The 23,324-nt window shown below is 36.9% G+C and overlaps 1 long non-coding RNA gene across 1 annotated transcript in view; it reads left to right on the top strand.

Moving 5' to 3' along the window:
• The window catches only part of LOC146745527 (uncharacterized), a 148,087-nt gene extending 132,617 nt beyond the window's left edge, over positions 1-15,470 (top strand). The window contains exon 3 of the long non-coding RNA XR_014929411.1: positions 15,277-15,470. This is a non-coding gene — a long non-coding RNA (uncharacterized LOC146745527). The remainder of the gene's footprint in view (positions 1-15,276) is intronic.
• Positions 15,471-23,324: the final 7,854 nt, after the last annotated feature.

Raw genomic sequence — 23,324 nt, forward strand, 5'->3', positions numbered from 1 at the left:
ATCGGGTATAAAATTAGTAAATAAATTATAGAAAAATACTTAAAAATGTGCATAATATAGCTCTAAAAATTTGACAGGAAATATTGCATTTGAAAGGTTAAGCTTACTGGAGTGAAAATGCTTTTAATGATGAGATTGGAATTTTAAACTGAATATAGCAATTGAACTCTTTTATTGGTATGAGATCTGCTTGCCTCTGCGTAAGAGATAAGTCAAATTTGAGGACATCAGTTCTACAGTGTATTTGTTTATAATCTTTTCCTGCTGTAGTCTCAGATTGTGTTACAATTAGTTTCTTTTGAACAGAAAGATTTTTTCTAAGTTTGTGTTTGTAATTAAAACTTTCAGTTTCAGCTAATTATCAAAGGCTCAGTGATTTTCTTTGCTGTTTCTGTGGTTTATGTGGTTTTCTCAGTTTATTTTGTGCTTTAAGTGTCAGAGTGACCCACTTTTCCCTCTCATATCTGATTTGAAATATTATGGATATTGCCTCGATAGCTATACGATAAGTAAGGGTATTTCAAGGCCATATTCCAACATAGGGCTCTATGGGAAAGATGTGAGCCCCCTCCCCAAATGCCCTCTGCAGTTCAATTTTATATCCCACAATTCTTTGCAAAATCTAATACGGAGTTAACATATTTCTTCCCCATTCTAATTGTTTTGTATATTTACTAAGAATTTTCTATATATTCTCGAAATTCATTCCTTCAATATGGAGGTGTTCCTCATTTCTCTGTTTTTCATGCGTTGTCTATGTAAACTTCCTGAGAAAAATTCCTGGTCAAATTGTTCTCAAAAATTGACAGTTTTCTATATTATTATGTGGTATTCAGTGTCAATGTAAATGACAATATTAGATCACCTCTTGAGGGCGCCATATATGATATGGGAGGGGGGGTTGGTCATCATTCAATCTACATGCGTATACTTGAGGTGTCATCAATTGTTAGAAATTTGAATGTTTTTTTTTATTGACCGTTAAAAATCTTGTGCACCAAAATCTGATATAGAATGATACTATTTTGTGATGGATGGTGACAAAATTTGAAAATGGCAGTGAAGTAAAAAAAAAACACCTGTTGCACTTTTTGTACCGAATAATACACACAAATTAATAAGTATTTATTTGTTCATAGTATTTCTTGTTGTTAGGGGGTCATACTCTGGGTGAGTGTGCATCAGACTCAATGTGAAAAGCAAATCCTTATGTCAAGATTCATTCACTAACGGATGTGACTTTGTGGGAACCTTGGTTAAGGTCCGCAGGTGCTTGTGTTCGACGTGGACAGGTTGACGCCAGAAAGCGCATTAACTTGTCATTTTGATGGGAAGATGATCACACAGCCGTCTCGTGGAAATATGAGTTATTTCTCAATCTTTACGGTTTACACTTTCACTCAAATTTTATGATATGAATTTGTGGAGGAGTAAGCGAAAGGTCATTCTCATTTAGAGCTGTCGCCCAGCAAACGAATCTGTAAAACTAACCTGAAAAATATACTGAACATGATAAAAAAAAAAGTGATATCTAATAGCTGTTGACAGTTCATTTCGCGTAAATAGCAATTTTCTGTTATTTATTTTGTTAAGTGATATTTGTCTTCTTTTACATCCACGTAAAATGAAAGGATATTGCTTTAATGAATAATGAAACGTCATCGTTATTATTTTATTACCTTTATATTGCTATAACCAATAAAGCAGAGAGTCTTGATGGCGTGGGGTCCAACAGTTTCAACGACACAGATATTAATTCTTACTGCGCAATCGGTCAAAGATAAGAAGGCCATATAAATTTGAAATATTGTTATGCAGCAAACCTTTTACTTCTTTTTTTACTGAGTCAACGTAACTTTTCTGGGATTTACATGGCCGTTTAAATTCAGTCTGGGTATAATAAGTTTTTTTGTAACCACTGGCATTATTGTTACTATATATTTTCAACAATTTGAATCAAGTTCTGTAAGTGCTATGATAATAATGTCTGTTTCATCCAAAATTGATGAAGGAATTTAGAAAAAATAAATAAAAATGTGCAAAACATAGCACCACAATTTCAGCAAAAAAAGTAACCATGTACAAAGGATTAAAGCAGGAGGGTGGTCACCTGCGCACACGCAGGAATTGAGTCCCAAGCATCGATAACAACACAGTCTAAAAATGCAAAGGCTCATGGGCAGACGCTTGTTTGTAAACAATGATACGCTATGGCTATCTGACGCATGCGCAGGTGACGACTCTCCCACTTTAAGTAAACTAATTTCAGAAAAAAACAAATATGTAGAATGTGTGGGAAAATCTGAAAATTTCCAAGTTGTATACCATTGAAAGTTGTTTAGTCAGGTGTTGCAGTGACAAATCACACGGATTTGGTGTTAAGTTATGTTGAGAGGGGTGTTGTGGGACGCAAAATGTCATTTTTTTCTGTTCAGTCATTGTAGTGCAGGTACAAGATACAGAAATAGGTATATTTTCAAGAATTAGCTTTTCCCTTCTTGTTTTATTTTATACGTGTTTAGCATTTAATAATAAAATCAGTAGAAACTAAAATTTTTCATGTGTTTCACCGTCTGTGGATCAGGTTATGGTGGCGTGTCAGTAAATGTTACCGTATAAATCATCACTTCACTGTAACATTGTTCCATAAAATCATCGCGGCCATGTCCGAAATTTCCACTTTGATAGAATATTATCATATTCTGTCTATTTGGTTCAAATATGAATTTTATCTTTTGCAAATATGCAACAGATTTATAGTTTGATATCAAATAACTTTTAAACTAATAATTTTATATTTTTCTGCTTTTCCTGTGTGTTCATAATTTTGGATCGTGTAAAATGATTTTAAATTACCATTATAGCAGTTATGTCTAGTAAAATGTGATTTGAAAGTTGACATTTATGGTAGAATTTTTTGAAATAATCATGCAAGGCCTGACCTGTTTCACTTTAATAGTTTTCTGCTTTAGCACGGCAGTTTGATGTTATCTTATGAGCAGGAAGACACCTGTTACGCTTGTAGGCCCAAATACGACACCCTTTTCAATTCCCCGTGTTCAGAAACAATCTTCATATTGCATGTCGTAATGGAGATTTGATGTCTCATGTAATACTTTACAGAAGACGAAAGTGAATCTTCATGTCTGATGTGTGTGTTTTTGCACGTCCTCCGTCTTTACTTACAACAGGTGGGGAAACAGTCGTCATGGCAACCACACCTTTACAAACTCTTGACCTAAATGGGGAAACGATGCATGCATGTTTTTACTCGCTGAAGATCTATTTCTTCCAGCAAATGAGTTTCTAATTTGTAGCGTTTCTATAGCTTGGCGACTCAATTACGTAAAAAACAGACAAGTACTATTGCTTTTATTTCAAATTGAAGAGGCTATGCTTTCTAGCAAACTCATTTGGGTTAGATGGAACACCTGTTTTCCAAGACAAATTTAAAAAGTGTTGCAATTTCAGCACTTGCAGACAAAAAATCTGAATAATAATTATACTATATTTTGTTTATTATTGTGGCACTTATCTATGGTCAAAATAAGCCATATATAATAATGATCCAGTGTACATTAAATGCAATTATTTTGCACTTTTATAGAGCTTCATACATCCTGGTACTTTCAACCCCTATTAAAGGTCATACATCCTGGAACTTTCAAACCCTAAGGTCATGCATCCTGGTACTTTCAACCCCTAAGGTCATACATCTAGGAACTTTCAAACCCTAAGGTCATACATCCTGGAACTTTCAATCCCTAAGGTAACACATCCTGGAACTTTCAACCCCTAAGATCATACATCCTGGTATTTCAACCCCTAAGGTTTAACATCCTGGAACTTTCAACCCTAAGATCATACATCCTGGTACTTTCAACCCCTAAGGTCATACATCCTAGAACTTTCTGTAGTAGCAATTTCCATTGTTGTACACCTCGTACTCAAAATAATTTACGATTCCATGAAAGCCGTATCTGCATTCATTCTGAAACATATCTGTGCTCGTTCAAACATTTTCCTGTATTTGCAGTAAACATGTCACCAACACTGAACGCTTTCGAGATTACTGATGTCACATTCAAACACTTTCCTTTATTTATCTTGAACGCAGAAGCATGATATAAATAGAATCCTGTCACTGAATGTGTTTGCAAGTGTTTGCAAAACAGAAACAGCCCGAATCTTGCCAGTAATGTGAGGGCGCTTACACTGATGGCAAGTCTGTTAGAATTTCACGGTTACAGGACTTTCGCATTCACCCCTCGTTGTTTATGCAATTTATATTTATTTTATATTTTTTATCGGAATCGCAACAGACTGCAAACAAGTCTAAAATATATTCCCAGATTACACTCCATCATACCCGTAAGTTCTCCTTCAATAATGCTTGTGTCAATATCCTTATATTTAAAATTAGTTATTGCAGTATAAATGCTATACTTAAAGCGGGGGAGTCGTCACCTGTGCATGCGTTAGATGACCACAGCCTGTCATTACTTACTAACAAGTGTCTACCCATGAGCCTTTGTTTTTTGTGTGTGTTATCGTCGCTTGGGACTCAATTCCTGTGCGTGCACAGGTGACGACCCTCCCGCTTTAATTAATATTATGCGGTGACTTTCCCTTCTGATTAATTTTCATCAAGTTGAACCATTTTCATTAGCATAATAACCCTGCTTATTGGTATAGTAAAGTGCAACCACTGTGACAATTACATCGAATGTTACTTTCATTCTCCATTAAACTTTTGATAATGGTGTATGTAGGTATGTTCTTTTTAAAAATAAAAAAAATGATGACATGTTCAGATAAAAGCTTATAAGATATTAGTGTATGATATGCTGGTAGGTATGGTATGATGAATATCACATACAAATTGAAGAATTCACGCGAATTGTGTTATACAGTTTTAATACCAAAGGCATGAGGGAAACCTACATTTATAGAAGTCTTAATGCAAATTAGTGAGTCACTCAAAGAATAGGTTCACATTCTTAATTTGCAAAGTGTATATCTGTTTTCAGGGATTGAAATAGAATTTTTCCCCTGCATGCACAGTGTGCACGTTGAATTTTAAATTTACCTGCACTAACTTGTTATGAAATGCACCAATTTTAAAGTATTAAAAAAAATTACGGGTTCTCAATCTATGTGATCATGAAAGAATTTGCTTTTTTGAGTTATCTTACAATGTTGGTTGAACTTAATTTAGGCTTAGTGAATATAATGAGAAAATGTGTTAATTTCTACATGCACAGCGTCCACATTATATTTTGAGTTTACTTGCACTAGCTAATAATCTATGTGTATAGTGCAGTGTGCACAAGAGTATTTCAACCCCTGGTTTTATGTTTTTAAATGTAGTCATAATCTGCGCTCATTTCTGTTTAGGCGTTAGAAAATGTCCATGCAACCACTGCATTTTGTGATGTGATTGATTAGATATACAGTTAGGCACAGGCATGAAATAGAATCGTTTCCAAGCACAGAGAGATATTACTGACATATCATTGCAGATGGTTATGAAAGTTGCATACCCTCATCTTGAAAATCCATGATTTATTCAACATTCTAACTTTATCATAGACCTTGTAGTCAACTTGATATAGTAAATCTGCAATGGTATCGATGTCACCAATGTGGACTATAATACTACTGTAACACTGGACTGACATGGAGTGTCTCCATTATGGACCAGTACTACACTGCTACACTGGACTGACATGAAATGTCTCCATTATGGACCAGTACTACACTGGACTGACAGGGAGTGTCTTTATTATGGACCAGTACTACACTGGACTGACATGGAGTGTCTTTATTATGGACCAGTACTATACTGGACTGACATGGAGTATCTCCATTATGGACCAGTACTACACTGGACTGACATGGAGTGTCTTTATTATGGACCAGTACTATACTGGACTGACATGGAGTATCTCCATTATGGACCAGTACTACACTGGACTGACATGGAGTGTCTTTATTATGGACCAGTACTATACTGGACTGACATGGAATATCTCCATTATGGACCAGTACTACACTGGACTGACATGGAGTATCTTTATTATGGACCAGTACTACACTGGACTGACATGGAGTATCTCCATTATGGACCAGTACTACACTGGACTGACATGGAGTGTCTTTATTATGGACCAGTACTATACTGGACTGACATGGAGTATCTCCATTATGGACCAGTACTACACTGGACTGACATGGAGTGTCTTTATTATGGACCAGTACTATACTGGACTGACATGGAATATCTCCATTATGGACCAGTACTACACTGGACTGACATGGAGTGTCTTTATTATGGACCAGTACTATACTGGACTGACATGGAGTATCTCCATTATGGACCAGTACTACACTGGACTGACATGGAGTGTCTTTATTATGGACCAGTACTATACTGGACTGACATGGAATATCTCCATTATGGACCAGTACTACACTGGACTGACATGGAGTGTCTTTATTATGGACCAGTACTATACTGGACTGACATGGAGTATCTCCATTATGGACCAGTACTACACTGGACTGACATGGAGTGTCTTTATTATGAACCAGTACTATACTGGACTGACATGGAATATCTCCATTATGAACCAGTATTACACTGGACTGACAGGGAGTGTCTCCATTATGGACCAGTACTACACTGCTACACTGGACTGACATGGAGTGTCTTTATTATGGACCAGTACTATACTGGACTGACATGGAATATCTCCATCATGGACCAGTACTACACTGGACTGACATGGAGTGTCTTTATTATGGACCAGTACTATACTGGACTGACATGGAGTATCTCCATTATGGACCAGTACTACACTGGACTGACATGGAGTGTCTTTATTATGGACCAGTACTATACTGGACTGACATGGAATATCTCCATTATGGACCAGTACTACACTGGACTGACATGGAGTGTCTTTATTATGGACCAGTACTATACTGGACTGACATGGAGTATCTCCATTATGGACCAGTACTACACTGGACTGACATGGAGTGTCTTTATTATGGACCAGTACTATACTGGACTGACATGGAGTATCTCCATTATGGACCAGTACTACACTGGACTGACATGGAGTGTCTTTATTATGAACCAGTACTATACTGCTACACTGGACTGATATGGAGTGTCTCCATTATGGTCTAGCACTACACTGGACTGACATGGAATGTCTCCATTTGGACCAGTACTACACTGGACTGACATGGAGTGCCTCCATTATGGACCAGTATTACACTGGGCTGACATGGAATGTGTCCATTATGGACCAGTATTACACTGGACTGACATGGAGTATCTCCATTATGGACCAGTACTACACTGGACTGACATGGAGTGTCTTTATTATGAACCAGTACTATACTGGACTGACATGGAATATCTCCATTATGGACCAGTATTACACTGGACTGACAGGGAGTGTCTCCATTATGGACCAGTACTACACTGCTACACTGGACTGACATGGAGTGTCTCCATTATGGTTTAGCACTACACTGGACTGACATGGAATGTCTCCATTTGGACCAGTACTACACTGGACTGACATGGAGTGCCTCCATTATGGACCAGTATTACACTGGGCTGACATGGAATGTGTCCATTATGGACCAGTGTTACACTGGACTGATATGGAGTATCTCCATGATTGACCAGTACTACACTGGACTGACAGGGAGTGTCTCCATTATGGACCAGTACTACACTGCTACACTGGACTGACATGAAGTGTCTCCATTATGAACCAGTATTACACTGGACTGACAGGGAGTGTCTCCATTATGGACCACTACTACACTGCTACACTGGACTGAATGGAGTGTCTTCATTATGGACCAGTACTATTCTGGACTGACATGGAATGTCTCCATTTGGACCAGCACTACACTGGACTGACATGGAGTGCCTCCATTATGGACCAGTATTACACTGGGCTGACATGGAATGTGTCCATTATGGACCAGTATTACACTGGACTGACAGGGAGTGTCTCCATTATGGACCCGTACTACACTGCTACACTGGACTGACATGAAGTGTCTCCATTATGGACCAGTACTACACTGGACTGACATGGAGTGTCTTTATTATGGACCAGTACTATACTGGACTGACATGGAGTATCTCCATTATGGACCAGTACTACACTGGACTGACATGGAGTGTCTTTATTATGGATCAGTACTATACTGGACTGACATGGAGTGTCTTTATTATGGACCAGTACTATACTGGACTGACATGGAATATCTCCATTATGGACCAGTACTACACTGGACTGACATGGAGTGTCTTTATTATGGACCAGTACTATATTGGACTGACATGGAGTATCTCCATTATGGACCAGTACTACACTGGACTGACATGGAGTGTCTTTATTATGGACCAGTACTATACTGGACTGACATGGAATATCTCCATTATGGACCAGTACTACACTGGACTGACATGGAGTGTCTTTATTATGGACCAGTACTATACTGGACTGACAGGGAGTGTCTCCATTATGGACCAGTACTACACTGCTACACTGGACTGACATTGAGTGTCTCCATTATGGTCTAGTACTACACTGGACTGACATGGAATGTCTCCATTTGGACCAGTACTACACTGGACTGACATGGAGTGCCTCCATTATGGACCAGTATTACACTGGGCTGACATGGAATGTGTCCATTATGGACCAGTATTACACTGGACTGATATGGAGTATCTCCATGATTGACCAGTACTACACTGGACTGACATGGAGTGTCTCCATTATGGATCAGTACTACACTGGACTGACACGGAATGTCTTCATTATGAACCAGTACTACTCTGGACTGACATGGAATGTGTCCATTATGGACCAGTATTACACTGGACTGACAGGGAGTGTCTCCATTATGGACCAGTACTACACTGCTACACTGGACTGAATGGAGTGTCTCCATTATGGACCAGTACTACACTGCTACACTGGACTGACATGGAGTGTCTCCATTATGGACCAGTACTATACTGGACTGACATGGAGTATCTCCATTATGGACCAGTACTACACTGGACTGACATGGAGTGTCTTTATTATGGACCAGTACTATACTGGACTGACATGGAATATCTCCATTATGGACCAGTACTACACTGGACTGACATGGAGTGTCTTTATTATGGACCAGTACTATACTGGACTGACATGGAATATCTCCATTATGGACCAGTACTACACTGGACTGACATAGAGTGTCTTTATTATGGACCAGTACTATACTGGACTGACAGGGAGTGTCTCCATTATGGACCAGTACTACACTGCTACACTGGACTGACATTGAGTGTCTCCATTATGGTCTAGTACTACACTGGACTGACATGGAATGTCTCCATTTGGACCAGTACTACACTGGACTGACATGGAGTGCCTCCATTATGGACCAGTATTACACTGGGCTGACATGGAATGTGTCCATTATGGACCAGTATTACACTGGACTGATATGGAGTATCTCCATGGTTGACCAGTACTACACTGGACTGACATGGAGTGTCTCCATTATGGACCAGTACTACACTGGACTGACATGGAGTGTCTCCATTATGGACCAGTACTACACTGGACTGACACGGAATGTCTTCATTATGAACCAGTACTACTCTGGACTGACATGGAATGTGTCCATTATGGACCAGTATTACACTGGACTGACAGGGAGTGTCTCCATTATGGACCAGTACTACACTGCTACACTGGACTGAATGGAGTGTCTCCATTATGGACCAGTACTACACTGCTACACTGGACTGACATGAAGTGTCTCCATTATGGACCAGTACTACACTGGACTGACATGGAGTGTCTTTATTATGGACCAGTACTATACTGGACTGACATGGAGTATCTCCATTATGGACCAGTACTACACTGGACTGACATGGAGTGTCTTTATTATGGACCAGTACTATACTGGACTGACATGGAATATCTCCATTATGGACCAGTACTACACTGGACTGACATGGAGTGTCTTTATTATGGACCAGTACTATACTGGACTGACATGGAATATCTCCATTATGGACCAGTACTACACTGGACTGACATGGAGTGTCTTTATTATGGACCAGTACTATACTGGACTGACATGGAGTATCTCCATTATGGACCAGTACTACACTGGACTGACATGGAGTGTCTTTATTATGGACCAGTACTATACTGGACTGACATGGAATATCTCCATTATGGACCAGTATTACACTGGACTGACAGGGAGTGTCTCCATTATGGACCAGTACTACACTGCTACACTGGACTGACATGGTGTGTCTTTATTATGGACCAGTACTACACTGGACTGACATGGAGTGCCTCCATTATGGACCAGTATTACACTGGGCTGACATGGAGTTTCTCCATTATGGACCAGTACTACACTGGACTGACATGGAGTGTCTCCATTATGGACCAGTACTACACTGGACTGACACGGAATGTCTCCATTATAGACCAGTACTACACTGGACTGACATGGAGTGTCTCCATTATGGACCAGTACTATACTGGACTGACATGGAGTGTCTCCATTATGGACCAGTACTATACTGGACTGACATGGAGTGTCTTTATTATGTACCAGTACTACATGTACACTGGACTGACATGGAGTGTCTTCATTATGGACCAGTACTACACTCGACTGACATGGAGTGTCTCCATTATGGACCAGTACTACACTGGACTGACATGGAGTGTCTTTATTATGGACCAGTACTATACTGGACTGACATGGAGTATCTCCATTATGGACCAGTACTACACTGGACTTACATAGAGTGTCTCCATTATGGACCAGTACTACACTGGACTGACATGGAGTGTCTCCATTATGGACTAGTTATACTTGTAACTAACACAGAATGTCTGCTAGCACTATTACATTTTCCGAGTAATCTGTTTATCCCTTGAAGACAAAAATAAAATAAAAATACCCACAATGCAATACTGCATCAGGATGTATAATTTAATACCTGATAAATCTTGGATTCTGTATCGCCCAACGACAAGCCCATCCATCACCTCAGAGCGATGTCAAGAAATTGTCCGCACTGACTTAATGATTCAACTTGTTGTTTGCCAAACATCCAGTGGGGATATTTTTTCACACCTCTTCTATCAAAAAGAAGGCTGTTGATGCAGGAATTTGATGAGCGTTGAACTATCTTGCACAGTCTTGCAGATCCAACACGCCGAATGCTGTGTTGAAAAATGCTTTATAGAATGGGCAACTATATTCTTGAAACTATTAAGATAAATCAACTTTCATATTTCATAGAACAAAACCAACGAAGAATTTGTTTCATCTCACTTATCTCTAAAATATTTGAATGGAAGCAGTTGCCCGGGTAACCACCAAAACTGGTTTGCTTCTTCGCAGATGCCCAACCAAAAATTAATTATATAGCCTTCTATCTTGCAGTTTTCTTATTCACGTCTCAGACTTTGTGTCTCCGCTTCGTTTTTCTCCCAGGAGCTGTATTGTGGTGATTTGTTCGCAATCTTCACATCACCATGGCAACTGTAGAGTGTGTGCATTCCTCGTCTCTTTGCTATCTCATTTTCTTAATCATAGCATTGCTTCATGGCCCGCTGGCAATGATGTGAAAATCATATTTCGACGGTTGAATTCAAGGAATCTAATTGAATCAGTGATATGGTTTGCATTTATAAAGTTGTTTCAGATTTTGTTCAGTAGGATTTTTAAACAAGTTGTATAAACTCTGTCCCTCTTCAATATCCTGGATGGATGTTCTTTACCAAACATTTTTCAAAGTCTGAGAATTTGCTGTTGTTTCTAAAATTTACTCATACTGATTTGTTATAAATTTTGTGTTTCTTTACTCATTTTTCAATTGAGGAGATTTTGATAATTTTTTTTTTTTTACAAATAAAGATTACCACCAGAGTAGCGAAATTAAAAAATTATAGTTGTTTTGACAACATTTGATAATTAAGGCCAGACTTTTTTTATTCCTTGTTTCTCGGGTTTTTATAAGGCAATTTTTTTCAGGAGAGCGAACAAAAAATAAAATTAATTATTTTTTTCCATTGGATTGTAAGTGAGATCATTGATCAGAGAGAAGAAATGAAGTAAAATTGTATTCCATGTATAACCTTGTTTCTCACCTGCGCGAGACTTCGGTACTTTGATCATGATACTCCCACGAAAATGCAACTTGGGTTTGTTATGCGACGGGCGGTAAACAAATGAAGATAAAAATAATATTTTTTTAGCAAATTTTTGCACTTACAAGTCGGCGGGTGCAAGAAATTACGCTGAAATAGCATTATATTTTTATTTCATTTTCGGCACCTGTTCATTCGGCGGGTTCGCGAAACAAGGGATAATAAAAGTCTGGCCTAAAAAAAAATCAGGCTTTCAGTTATGTCAGAACAATTATCCCGAAATATAATTACAGACATATTACGAATTTATAAATATGCACCATACATGTAGAAGACTCAAACTGATAACCACAACAAAATGCCTCGCAACTAAAGAGATACACCTCACTATGCAACACTAATTGCCAAAAAAAAAAGATGATTTGAAATACTGTAATTTGTTTTTGCTGAAACGTTTTTTTGGGTGTTTTGTATAAATTTATTTTCGCTGAAAAAATTTTTGGGTGTTTTGTATGGAATTTATTTTCACTGATTTTTGATGAGTTGAATGTGAAATATAGGAAAAAAAGTATATTCGCTGGATTTTATTTTCACTGAAGCATCCTTTCAGCGAAAATAGCAAAAATAAATTCCAAGCGTGAATAAAGTATTCTGCAGTAGTGTACAAGTTGAATCTCCAATGTCACAGACTATCACATACATGTAAATATGAGTATTTATGGTCAGTATGATGAAAACATTGTCTCTGTTTCCTTCCAATGTGAGTTATTTTCTACATCAACCTTTGTCACTTTCCATAGCATAAAGACACATATCACTTTTGACATACATGTAATTTTTTAAAAAGTCTGTTGGATGTGTAGTTTAAGTATGCCCCCGCCAAACATTGGATGTGTAGTTTGGGCACCCCCCAACATTGAGTGCATAGTTTGAGTATCCCCCCCGACCGACACCGAGTGCGTAGTTTGAGTACCAACCTTCCAAACATTGAGCGAGCATTTTGGGTCTGCCCCCCCCCAAAACATTGGAGATGTAGTTTGAATATGCCCCCTCCTCTAACATTGGGTGTGTAGTTTGAGGGTCTTTGGCAGTTGGTGATCATCGAGACTCAGTGCCGCTGCCACTGCCGCTTGTCTAGTTATACTGTTAGTTTTCCTGGGTCACTATCATCAAGTCTGGGACGCGCATACCAATGAAAAATGTAGCAATGATATAATGCCAAAATAAATTCACACAAGGTTGATGTCAATAAAAGGTCGAGCACATTTCACTCAGCGACTCAGAAGAAGTGCATACTGCCATGTCAGGATTGAAACCAAAGCACGTGTCTAACGATGATTTTAAAATTAAAAAAAATCATGTCTGAATTGATTTTAGAAAGGAAATTGATCAGAAACTTTTTTTTATATTTTTCTAAGAATGCGAATCCCTCTGAGTATGCACTGTTTTTAATAAAAATGAACATTCTGTATAATTTGAGTTGAAAGCTTGTGCGAATCAACAGGTGGTTGACTATGAGTATGCAAATCTGCAGGATTATTAATTCAATAATTAAAAACTTTTGGACTAGTTCATTTTGTAGTGGGGATGACCAAGCTAGGTAGTGGTGAGCTTGTACAGGGCAATTCTTGCAGTCAATTAAACCTGCTAATTTCAGAATTGTGTAATGCTGTTTGAATAATTAAAAAACATACATTTTCAAGATCAATTTAAAAGAAACTGTTGCTAAAATATCATGTCATTAAGAACGAAATCCATCGTGCATTGTATTTGAAAAAATGGCTAAAAGTAAAATACAAGTGTACTAAGAAGAAGGCCTTGGACAACTCTATAATAGTTCCATGGTCATTGATGTTAAGAGCTCATTGTTTGTCCTATGTTGTACTGTTGCTATCGTTCTTAATACCTCTTACTGGTATTGTTCCTGGTGTATTCCTACAAACGATGTAATTACAGGTTTTATACATCCATCAATCCCCGTAAGTAGCTACACTAGAACTTCAAGCAATTTTTTTTTTGGGTAATTTGTAATTTGAATCGTAAGAACAAATTTCAACATTTCTTGTTCAATGGGATCAGAACTTATGCAGACAATTCAGCACATACATCTGTACATGAAGAAGGCAAGCAAAATGGTTTAGGGAGTGATTGTTCTGTTCTTTCTTTGGTTCTTCTTTTATTAAAAGTCCAGTTATTTAGTGTGAGAACAAAATTTTAGTTTTTTTTTTTGTTGTTGTATGGTCAGCACATCTGCCATTTCAATCATGAATTGACTGTAGTCTCATTTCAAAAGTTGAATATCTTTACAAATAATGGCATGGTGTATAGAAAACTAAAAAGTCAATGAAAGAAAGTAAAAGTTTCAAGAACAAATTATTTTATTCATTCACAAAATTTATACATCATTTCTAATTTAATAATTGAAATGTTTCTTATTTGTCCTCTCATTCTTTTGCAATTTGTCAACAAGTGTTTTTTTCTCTGAAACTACGCAGTTTTATTCTTTTATTCCTCCTGAAAGACGCCTGACTCCAGGCTGACTGTGTTTCGCTCATTACATTTGAGGAGAAAGTAGACATCTTATTGTACCTAGAGGTGGATTCGGGACACAGGAGTTGTTGGACTCTCATGCAAAGTAGTTGAGTCTGGGACATTGAGACGGCTTGTCTTGGTATAATTATGGTCTATTTCTTATCTTACTTCGTTGATGAATACCTCGCTACTGACACTTATTGTGCCAGTCAGGCGCGCCACCATCCTTTCATTGGCCCATGTCTCCATACTGTAATTACCACATTGCTTATGGCACCATCATTTGCGCTTTATAATAGAGTGGAATACTTCGCCACTAGGGGGTTGAGTGTGACTGTCTACAGCAACCCAACCGAGACGAATCATTGGACATTGATTGAGGCAAACTGAGCGTAATGTCTATTGTTGTAAAAGGAGCTCTTTGATGAATAAACTGTTCTTAATCTTCAAGTTTATATGGTCAACTCCCCCATGGATATAAACAACCGACTGATGCATGTTTCAATTGTTGTTACAGGAATATTCCAAACCTGGTAAAGTTATCCCTGTTATCCGACTCCGAGGAACACCTGTGATCTTTGCATTTGGTGTGTATCCCAGTAATCTGCGTCTGCTGTGATTTGACGTGTCGTTTTCGGGTTGCGAGACAAAAGAACACGGTGTATTGTGTTTACAATAAACACGTGCATGTATTCAGAGTTTTGAAAGAAAGCTGACAAATTTACGAAGAGGATACCTTCCCAAAATACCTCCAGCGACGAGTGAGACACAAACTTTTGAAAGGCCTGCACAGCTGGATTTCTTGAAGGTGAGCGTCTTTTTATATTAATTTGATCACCCAGTTACCCATCCACTTTAACGCTTTGTTAGGTACGTTGTGCCCGGCGCATTGATAAGGATGTCGTTGCTATTCTTATGTGTTTATTACTGTAAAAATTTTTTTCACACATTGATATTATGTTAGCATGTTTTGTATTTGTGCGGATTTCAAAATTTGAAATTATTCATTGCGCTGTTTTTTTTATGCTTGCTTTGGGTTTGTTTCATTATTTACGTGTACATTATTTCTTCACCATTTGTTAACTTAGCAGCTGATTGGGACTCCTTGTTTTAATATTTTCAAATTGTTTATTTCAAAAATCCCCCAGCAAGTGGGGAAAAATAATATAACTAATTTAAAAATTTGGTAATTTGAAGCATGATAGTGAATAATTTATTATGTATATATTTTCTGATAATGTGCTGAAAATATGTTACAGTTTATGAAATTTTCACCGTAAATCATGGTGTCATGTATCCAGTTCATACTGTCTTGTTTCTGTGGCAACTAAAATATACTGATATTTGTTGTTAATAACATATGCATAATTTATTGTCATAGTGTTTTTAAAAAAAAAATATTTTGTAATTGTCTCCCATTTGTTTTCTTTATTTTAATTGTAATTCTGTCAAATTTGAATCATTTTTTTACTGAAGTATCTGGTTGTGTACAGCGACAAATCCAGGTTTGTTTGGTTCAAAATCTTTGGGGCAAAGTGTTACAAATATAATTTAAAATAATTTGCACTGAGGGAAATAAGAACGTGAAGTAGCAGACTTGTTAACACTTACTCAAAGTTTCAAATCAATATTTACTTAAACCACTTTGCTCGGCATTTTCACCGCTGTTGATTGGTTTTTGAATGAATTGATGGTCTACTGTTCATTGTTTGCTGAAAGAGAAAGAAAACAGTGTGTCCATTTTTGCAAATTTACCATGGGTATTCCATTTTGTCGAGACGTGTCACTGCATCATACAGCAGGGATTATGTCTACGTTTCGGTATTTGTTCAAACAGCCTGTTTTTTTCTCTTGCCGAGATGTTTCCTTTCCTGCTTTGTTAATGTGGTGTAAGTTTTATTTACTCATAAAAGTGTAATCTATTTATTCCAGTTATTTCTGTTTGCGTGAATAGTAGAAAATTTTCAAAATATATTTTATTATTATGCAACTGTCACCGCAACGCAACGGGTGGGGGTGGGGGTTACCATTAGATGTTCTGTTTCTCAATTTGTTTAATTTAATATTTGAAGAATTTGTTTAAATTGATTATAAACATTTAAAATTGAAAGTTGAATGTTTTCACACATACACGTGTCAATGGGGTGATGGTAATTGAGGTAGTATTAGATGATATCTGCTCTAAACCTCTAATTGGTGATATAATCGGATAATTTACAGACAGACTAAAGAGTTCATAAATGGGTCTTGTTAAATTGATATTGAGTCAGTTCTTGTGGAGAAAAACAGATTTTCAAAATGTGTTTTATCATGGATTCTTGACTTACTTTTTTCTCATCACGTTTGTTAACATTTTCTCCCATCATTAACTTTCCCAATGAAATGAGTGTTTCCAGGGAGCAGTGCATTTCACAATAAATAATTAAAAACAATGAATTTTTAGAAAAAAATGAGGATTTTGTGTTACATCAATTAACTTTCACACACAATTAAACTTGCATAACTTGGTCATATTTTCTTCAATTTTGATTATGACTTCTGGATAATTAGATATTGAGATGAAATTACAGAAAAATATCATAAATTTGTAAAACATTACTCAAAAATATTGGCTGAGAAAAAATGAGGAGTTAAATTGCCAGACTATATTTGCTTCAATCCCCATGATGTTGTCAGGGTCAATGAAGTCCACATTTCAGTTGTATCTTTCAGGTGGTCCTGAAATAAACCTATTGTTATGTTAATTACAACACCCTTTTGTCAGGTTATGTTTCCGTCATTCTTTCAGCGACATCTGTCTCGTTTATTTCCACTTCGATCAATTGCTTGAATTGTTTGCTCCTTGGCCAATAGGACGTCTTACCAAACATTTAGTTAAAGACTTGAAAGGTCATTCCATTGTTAGACGGGGGGAACAGCATTATTGTTTTGATTTTAACCCTTTCACCACCAGACTTCCTTGACCAAATTTTTGTTTGCACTTTTTTCTTATTTTCTTCAATATTTCTGGAAATGAACCCTAATTTTGAATCCAACAGACAAAATTTGAGTCAATTTTCAGTTTTTGCTCAAAAAATTTGGCTATTTTTGTCCCAACCTTCTGAAGGAAAGTACAAACTATAAGCAAGACTTTTTTGTGAATTTGTGATGAAAAGAGGGAACTGGTGATGAAAAGGTTAATATTACTAGTACTGTGTATAACATTTTTCCATGTACATGCTTTTCAATGCCCCTCGTTTCCAAGAACATGTTTTTCTTTATTTCGCTAGGTTAGATGAGCACATATTCGCCTCTCTAAATAGTTTTGTTTAATTTACTGGCCAAAGCTTCATCTTAACATGGCCATCTGATATACAACAAGGGTAGTCAAATTATATAGAAATGTGTTTCACCACCAATTCTCTCTTTTCATCACAAAGTCACAAAATAGTCTGCACTTTCTTTCAGAAAATTGGGACAAAAATAGCTAATTTTTTTGAGTAAAACCTGAAAATTTATTAAAATTGTATGTGTTGGCTTCAAAAGTATGGTTCATTTCCAAAAAAAATGGAGAATATAAGAAAAAAGTGCAGAAAAATTTGGGTGAGAAAGTCTGGTGATGAAAAGGTGAAGGCAGCAACATTTATCAAAGGTGAATGAAAAGGAGGTAAATTGCAAGTTCCTGTCGGATAACTGTTAAATTTAATAAGAGAAAAAATGTCGCAAGATTTTGTACCAATGAAAAGGTAGTCAATACAAAAAAGAAATTTTATTTGGATTTAGAGACATTTTGGTATGTACATTGTAACCGAATCTACCATAATTGTATAGCTTGTTATAACGTGCGTTCAATGTTTACAAACAATATATTGTACTTCTCGGTATCGATCGCATATATAGGATTCATGTCTTGTCGCGACATGGCTCTTAAATAAATATTTAAAAAATGTGTAGATAATTTTATGTTGTGCTATTTCCATGCAAGTCTTTCTTGAATTTCAAAAAAACATTTAATTGACAAAAATTTGATTTAAACATAATTTTAAAGGATTTACTTATATTATATTTGATTACTTTTCAAATTATCAATATTAATCCCTAATCCAGTCAATCTGAATCACATTCAATTTTTTTATCACAAATTGTTAAAATGGAGCACGTCTTTAGAATGGTATATTGGGAGTGTTTCTGGCTTGGGTAAAATTCAGCCTCAGGCATGCAAACCTAATTATTTGGTGCAAACACTTTGTATAATAGACTAGCAATTAGTGGCTTTATTTGAATAGAATATAAAACACCCATTTTACTGACTGTGGTATAAGAATTATTCTTGAATATCTTGTTTGTGTGGATTTTGAAACGCCTGAAAGATAGCACCTTCAGTAGCATGTTCGCCCACTCCAGAGAATTCAATTGCAGAAGATGACTGTATATTCAGAATACAGGAATACAGTCTGTCCCTTTTTCCATCCATGCAGTACCGTAGTTATGTTTAGGAGACTGGTTAACATTTGTACTTGCTATTAGCATGAAAAACAAATAATATCAAAAGAAACAGCAGTGATTGCCTGGCATAACAAAATTAAAAAAAAGAAAATACGAGGAGTATGAAATACCTGATCCCTTTGAACAAACTTCATCTCTTACTTGGATGGCTATTTTATAATTATACACATATTTATCTTTTGTCGTAGAACTTCATAAACTTTTTTCAAGACACAATTCAAAGTGTTAAAAAAAAAGCAAAAAAAAAAAAACTTATTTGAAAAGCATACCGGTACAAAAAAAGAGAAGACAAACAAAAATATTTCAAAAAAAAAAAAAATGGTTGTAAAAATGAATATTATAAAATCTGTATTAGAAGCCTCATTCCTAATACCAGTAGAAGTCGCACCCATTCTTTTTGAATAATTGAGAACCAAAAATTTACCATTTCTCATATGTGTAGATGCTCTAATAGAAGCTGCAGCTCTCTGTTCTATTTTACCATTTTAAAAGATGCTGCAGCTTCTAATACAGATTTTACAGTAACTGGCATACATGTAACATAGTGATTATTGTGAAGCCCTTATGTAGCTGTGGAGACTTGGGAATTGCAGATGGCAGCAAAAAGAAATAAAAAAACATATTGTAAATTTTTTTATTTCTACTTTAATAATAGAATTTATTTTTGCTATTTTTGCTGAAGGGATTATTCTATATTTACATTCAAAAATCAGTGAAAAATAATTCCATACAAAACACCCAGCAAAAATTTATTCCAGCTAAAATAAAGTATTTTACTATAACTACAAACCTGTGAAATTCATATTGCACCATAGCTCACCACCCATAAATGGAATAATCGAAGAAATAAAAATACACAGGTTTTCAGGTAGTAATGTTTGTTACTTGAATTCTTCTCAGTTTTGACAATCAATACCCCCTCCTCTCATCACCCGTCACTCCCTTAATAAAATGAATTCTTCCAAGGTACAATGTTTAAAATAAAAAAACTATAAATTATATAAACATAAACGCACGCTTAAGGGACTCGTATTACTTAAATATATCTACAAAGAACTCTACTAAAATTGATTTCCGTGAAATTATTCATACTTGAAATATCAATATTTCAAAACTGTTGCTCACAAAACTTGGCATGGGTCCCATGCAACGTATACGGTACTGTGCATAATTTATAGCAGATTTAACAAAATATTTGAATAAATCTGTAAAACAGTTAATTTTGTTGAACACCAATGTACATGAATTTCAGCATTCAGGGAAATCACAACATTTTGTAGCCAAATGAACCTTACATTTTTTATCCTACGGAGGTTCGAACCAAATTTAATTACATGTCATGTGCATCATGTATTGGGTCATGCCATCAGGATACCGAAAATGAAACAAACATGAGGTTACTAGAAAACTTTTTGAGATGCAAGAGTCCAAAATGGTTTTTATTGTATATCCAACTTTTGCTCAGTGACATGGGAGAAAAGGGTCATATGTTATTAGTAGTATGAATCTTAAATATTGGTAAAACATTTCAAAAAATGTGACAGTAATTAGGAATCATGAAAAGTAAATTAATTTGTTGATTTCATTATTCGAACAATTTCATTATACTGAATTCATTCTATTAGCAGAATGTGATTTTTGGTTTCACTGTGCTCACCACCAATCCTTTTCTTATCTCCATAGTACCCATCTGTCATGTTATTCACCCATAATCCCACCTAAACATCCACCTACAAACCTTTTCCTTGTTAGTCCCCGTTCGGACGCAGTCCGAAAACGGGGACTTATGTTTTGCCCTGTGTGCGTCCGTGCGTCCGTGCGTCCGTGCGTCCGTGATCACCTGTATCTCGAACATGCATGGACCGATTAAGTTCAAACTTCACTCATACATCACACCTTATATGGGACATATGCACATGCATTTTTTTCATGATCCGATTAACGATAGCCGAATAGCGGCCATTTTAAGGCCGAAAATGCATCAAAATCGCACATTTTCACCATTCCGGACCCGGATCTCAGTTATGCATGGATGGATTTTGTTCAAATTTGGTACATACATTAAACATAATAGGACCTTGATGCACGTCATTTTTTTTTTTGGATCGGGTTCGAAATGGCCGACTGGCGGCCATTTTGTTTTAAAGAATTCAGTTCTGGATCCGTATCTGAGACATGCTTGGATTGATCGAGTTCAAACTTCACACACACAAGGTACATCATGTCACAAATATGTATGTGCATTTGTTTCATGATCTCATTAACGATAGCCAAATGGCGGCCGCTTTAAGGCCGAAAATGCATTGAAATCGCACATTTTCACCATTCCGGACCCGGATCTCAGTTATGCATGGACGGATTTCATTCAAATTTGGTACATACATTAAACATAATAGGACCTTGATGCACGTCATTTTTTTTTTCGGATCAAGTTCGAAATAGCCGACTGGCGGCCATTTTGTTTTAAAGAATTCAGTTCTGGATCCGTATCCGAGACATGTCTGGATTGATCGAGTTCAAACTTCACACACACAAGGTACATCATGTCACAAATATGTATGTGCATTTGTTTCATGATCTCATTAACGATAGCCAAATGGCGGCCGCTTTAAGGCCGAAAATGCATTGAAATCGCACATTTTCACCATTCCGGACCCGGATCTCAGTTATGCATGGACGGATTTCATTCAAATTTGGTACATACATTAAACATAATAGGACCTTGATGCACGTCATTTTTTTTTCGGATCAAGTTCGAAATAGCCGACTGGCGGCCATTTTGTTTTAAAGAATTCAGTTCTTGATCCGTATCCGAGACATGTCTGGATTGATCAAGTTCAAACTTCACACACACAAGGTACATCATGTCACAAATATGTATGTGCATTTGTTTCATGATCTCATTAACGATAGCCAAATGGGGGCCGCTTTAAGGCCGAAAATGCATTGAAATGGCACATTTTCACCATTCCGGACCCGTATCTCAGTTATGCATGGATGGATTTTGTTCAAATTTGGTACATACATTAAACATAATAGGACCTTGATGCACGTCTTTTTTTTTTTCGGATCAAGTTCGAAATGGCCGACTGGCGGCCATTTTGTTAAAGAATTCAGTTCTGGATCCGTATCCAAGACATGTCTGGATTGATCAAGTTCAAACTTCACACACACATGGTACATCATGTCACAAATAGATATGTGCATTTGTTTCATGATCTGCTTAACAATAGCGGAATGATGGCCATTTTAAGGCCGAAAATGCATCAAAATCACATATTTTCACAATTCCAGAACCGGATCTCAGTCATGCATGGATGGATTTTGTTCAGATTTAGCACAATGTGTTGTACATATGCAGGTGCATTTCGGTCATGATCTGCTTTGAATGTATATGTCACTCAAATATGAACGGAACGGGGACGTGTCATTGACAATGACTTGTTTTCACAGAACCCATCAACCCAGTGTATCACCCATATTGACACCCACACTCACTCATCTGTTCCTTGCTGCCACAGTACACAGTTTATCACCCATGATCCCACCTACATTCACCCATCCATTCCCTGCTCCCACAGTACCCATCTACCCAGGCTATCACCCATGATCCCACCTACATTCACCCATCCATTCCCTGCTCCCACAGTACCCATCTACCCAGGCTATCACCCATGATCTCACCTACATTCACCCATCCATTCCTTGCTACCACAGTACCCATCTACCCAGGTTATCACCAATAATCTCACCTACACTCACCCATCCATTCCTTGCTACCACAGTACCCATCTACCCAGGTTATCACCAATAATCTCACCTACATTCACCCATCCATTCCTTGCTCCCACAGTACCTATCTACCCAGGTACACCCATAATCCCATCCACACTCGCTCATCCATTCCCTGTATACCACAGTACCCTTCATACTAGTCTTACATACAGCTATTTACCTCATCTACCATCTTTATTACCCATCCTCCTTCCTATATTTCCACTACCCACAGATAATTATTCATCCCCACAGTCCCAATATTCTCACTTAGTTCCTTATTCCACCAATGATTTTACAGAAACA

This window comes from Saccoglossus kowalevskii, chromosome 5 (assembly GCF_978046115.1).
Source record: "Saccoglossus kowalevskii chromosome 5, keSacKowa6.1, whole genome shotgun sequence".
NCBI lineage: Eukaryota > Metazoa > Hemichordata > Enteropneusta > Harrimaniidae > Saccoglossus > Saccoglossus kowalevskii.